Raw genomic sequence first — 3,927 nt, 5'->3', positions numbered from 1 at the left:
TAAATAAAAATAATGAATCCCTCTTTTTTTTTTTTTTTGTCTTAAAACGTGAAAGGAAAAAGATGTAAGCAAAATAGACAATTATATTTTATTGTAAAACCTGACAAGATCGTGAAATCGAAAGTGAAAGCATCCGAGGCCCGGCTTATAACACAGCATTAACTACTTTCGTTTCCATATAACTATAATCTACGATAAAAGTTCATCAGCGTGCATTGATTAATAGCATGTTGTAGGCAAAAAAAAATAAAATAAAACTGCTCGTGCAACCAACTGAGAAAGTTAATTGCAAAGCAAAAGAGGAACTCCCATTCACAAAATTCAAATCACAAATAATACTACTGATGAAAAAGAACGGGTTGAATGTTAACTACTTTCGTTTCCATATAACTATAAACTACGATAAAAGTTCATCAGCATGCATTGATTAATAGCATGTTGTAGGCAAAAAAAAACTGTGCTTGTGCAACCAACTGAGAAAGTTAATAGCAAAAGAGCGACCAGTGGGAAGAATGAGTCTGGAGCCCTGAATTGCCCAGCTCTCTCTGTCAATGATCTAGCACCCCCTCAGCACCTGCGTTCAAATATCTCTGGAGCCGCCGCTGGTACATCGATGTATTTTTGAAAAGCAAAAATTTAGTTTGTTCAACTCTAAACCCAGTCCCCAAGTAAATTAGATTATTAAATAAAAAACTAGCAAAACGAGTTGCGCGGTGTCCCCACCACTTTTCAAAGCAAAGTTACGCCACTGCCTGAGGGTGAATATGTTTTTAGCAAATTCTAATTTTGGGTGAACTATTTCTTTAATACAATGTCATTATTAATATTAAAACATGACTTAAATGAACCTGCAATTCCGTACAAAACACTGCCTAAATTTGACAACATTCAGATACTAACTGCAAAGTTTAAATGGAAAATCAAGTGCATTGCATTCAGTGTGGGTAGGTATGTGAGTTTTTGAGTATGCATCTTTTCTGGATTGCGACAGATTTTGTAGGCTATGTTAAAAAAAAATCAAACCACATAAAATATCTCTGGAGCCGCCGCTGGTACATCGATGTATTTTTGAAAAGCAAAAATTTAGTTTGTTCAACTCTAAACCCAGTCCCCAAGTAAATTAGATTATTAAATAAAAAACTAGCAAAACGAGTTGCGCGGTGTCCCCACCACTTTTCAAAGCAAAGTTACGCCACTGCCTGAGGGTGAATATGTTTTTAGCAAATTCTAATTTTGGGTGAACTATTTCTTTAATACAATGTCATTATTAATATTAAAACATGACTTAAATGAACCTGCAATTCCGTACAAAACACTGCCTAAATTTGACAACATTCAGATACTAACTGCAAAGTTGAAATGGAAAATCAAGTGCATTGCATTGCATTCAGTGTGGGTAGGTATGTGAGTTTTTGGGTATGCATCTTTTCTGGATTGCGACAGATTTTGTAGGCTATGTAAAAAAAAATCAAACCACATAAAAAAACAGTTTTTTTGGACATTGCATTCATTCCTATGGCGGGTCAAATCCTCGTGGACCCGCGAGGGACACTTTCATTGCTTTTTTAATTACACCCGCATAAAGTCCTCGAATCCACTAAATTTTTTATTTTATTTCTTTCTTTATTTATTTTGTGTGTGTGTGTGTGTGTGTGTGTGTGTGTGTGTGTATTCCAGGTTCAAGTTTGACAAACGTCACAAAGTCTCGTACCATTCCAATGAACGCTCAGTTTTTAAAAATGAGTTTCGGGTCAAAACTCTCCAAGGGACGGGTGAGAGACCCAAGGTGTTTCTGTTGTAACTGAGACTAAATTTATTTTTAACTTGTTCTTAATTGTTGTTTCTAAAACACCTTATACTTCCATTTATGATGTATTTAGAAAACGCAGATGCAAGATTATAGTTTTGCAGCTGACCATTTCAATTTTGGAAGTCAGTAAGGAGAGAGATCCATCTCATTAGTTTTCACTTCTACTTATCTATTTTAATTTAATTAATTTATTTATCATTGATTAAATGTTACTTCATTAATTCATTGATATTTTTACTTTTTATATTTGAACAACTTTTGTCTGCTGATTGTATTTGCCGCTGGAAAAAAATAATTTAAATATTTAAGGCCATTATGAATTATGTTTGCTTTGGGGGCTTTTTATGTTTTAAATTTCTTGATAAAACTTAAATGCCTAATCAACTGTATTTCACCCCACACAAAACTGACTGTCTACATCAGCTTTCACCCTAATTTATTTATTTTTGTGTTTTATAGATGTTTTGTCATTAAATAAGTTTTGGCGCTCTTTTGATCTCCTCAGCCGTTGCTCGTCTTGCGGTAATGACGTCACCCCTCCCGCGCGCTGCCTTCAGCCTCGAGTTTTCAGAAGCGAGCCGTTTTTCCGAGTTTACGGAGTTTTCTGAGGTGAGTGTATTTTCACAATGGTACCCTTTTACACTTTACACAGTTTAAGCTAGTCACTTGTTTTCATCGAGTGTCATTCATAACTCGCACTTCACTTCCGATGACTAACATTACACTTTCATTTCGTAATAACCTCGTTCTGTTCCGTAGAGAAAAACGTTTCTACACACGTGATTCGGGTTACTGTATAAGAGCATGCTTATATGAGAAATGCTAAGCAGCTAAAGCGATTAGTTTATTCCAAAATGCAACAAATGACACATTTCTGCCTCACATGACTAGAATCATATTATTCTCATAAATTGATGCGTAGCTTGATGCTAGCTGTAGCCAGGGTTGCCAACTCTCACGCATTTGACACAGGCTTCCAGGCTCTGTCTCACGCGCTCACTCTGCCCATGTAAATCTCACTCCAAAGTGACAACTCTGCTTGTGATCAGTGGCAGAGCCAGGATGTTTTCACCTGGGAGGGGCCAGCAACCAGTCTGGGGTGGCACAGAAATATTCATTATTTCAATATAAAAATGTGTTTCACTGTAAAGTTCTGGACTGTTTTAGTACCTAAAACACAACTGAATACAATTAATTTCTACTTAATTGTAGTTGAGATATTTGTGAATTAGGTCAAGTAATACTGAGTGAATATGACCATTTTTGTATTATTCCTCACCTCCAGGTATTTTAATAAAGGGGCTCACTATAGCTTTATTGCTCACTCAGCTTGGTTCTGGTTCTTAAAACCCCCTAAAGCTTGTTCTCCATCATTGCATACTCGTGGATGAAAGTGAAAAAGTCAACAGCACATAAATGCCAGAATATAAAATGAGCAATTTTATGCTCATTTAGTTTCATTTTCGTTTGTACTTTACAAATTAACGAGAGAAAAAAATAGTATATTTTTTAGTATAAGTGCACTGTGCTCACTTTTACTTGTGCATTAAATGTGAGTCACTATTACCATTACCTTTCTCCACAAAGGCTGGCATGGCAGTTCTACTTCTGACACTGGAAATGTTCCTGTGCATATCGGGCACTGGGCTTTAAGTGCCTTCACATTAAAGACAAAAATGTATGCAGGGCAAATTTTGTAAAATAGGAATCGATAATTGACAATGTTCACTTTAGCTTTTGCTTGTGTACCTCCTGAGGGGGATTGCAACATTGGATGATGTTGAATGAGGTCTAAGTTTTTGCCTTGAAGATGTTGCCTCCTCCATCAACACCAAATCTTCTTCCTGCAAACAGAAAATAAAAATGTGATTTTGTACTGATAGAATTCTAGGCTGTTGGGAGTAGTCACAAATAAAAACACCCCTTAGAAGTCAGGGGCATATTGAAATGTGGAAGTTAGTTCATTAAAAGGTCTTCAAAGCAAAGTCTCTGCAAGGCTGACAAGTCCTGAATATCAATCGTTACTATTGAAGTAATTGAAGTAAGTAATGCTACTGAAGTATTAAAGTTTTGCAATTGTCAGTGCACAGGTCTTAAAGATAGTACAAAACAAACCT

The 3,927-nt window shown here is 36.0% G+C and overlaps 1 protein-coding gene and 1 long non-coding RNA gene across 4 annotated transcripts in view; one reads left to right on the top strand and one right to left on the bottom strand.

The window, feature by feature from the left end:
• Positions 1-2,139: 2,139 nt before the first annotated feature.
• LOC107732677 (zinc finger protein 271-like) overlaps positions 2,140-3,927 on the top strand; it is a 10,542-nt gene continuing 8,754 nt past the window's right edge. For all 3 annotated transcript variants that reach the window (XM_016544087.1, XM_016544088.1, XM_016544086.1), the window contains exon 1: positions 2,140-2,419. The gene's annotated coding sequence lies outside the window, so the exon portion shown is untranslated. The remainder of the gene's footprint in view (positions 2,420-3,927) is intronic.
• LOC107732678 (uncharacterized) lies at positions 3,360-3,788 on the bottom strand. Its single transcript, XR_001638896.1, has 2 exons — positions 3,560-3,788; positions 3,360-3,457 (listed from the first exon to the last, which is right to left on the bottom strand). It is a non-coding gene; the product is annotated as an uncharacterized LOC107732678 (long non-coding RNA).

Source organism: Sinocyclocheilus rhinocerous, unplaced genomic scaffold, assembly GCF_001515625.1.
Source record: "Sinocyclocheilus rhinocerous isolate Xijiao unplaced genomic scaffold, SAMN03320098_v1.1 scaffold579, whole genome shotgun sequence".
Lineage (NCBI taxonomy): Eukaryota > Metazoa > Chordata > Actinopteri > Cypriniformes > Cyprinidae > Sinocyclocheilus > Sinocyclocheilus rhinocerous.
Note: the sequence above shows the minus strand (reverse complement) of the source record. Positions and strands in the feature narration are given on the sequence as shown.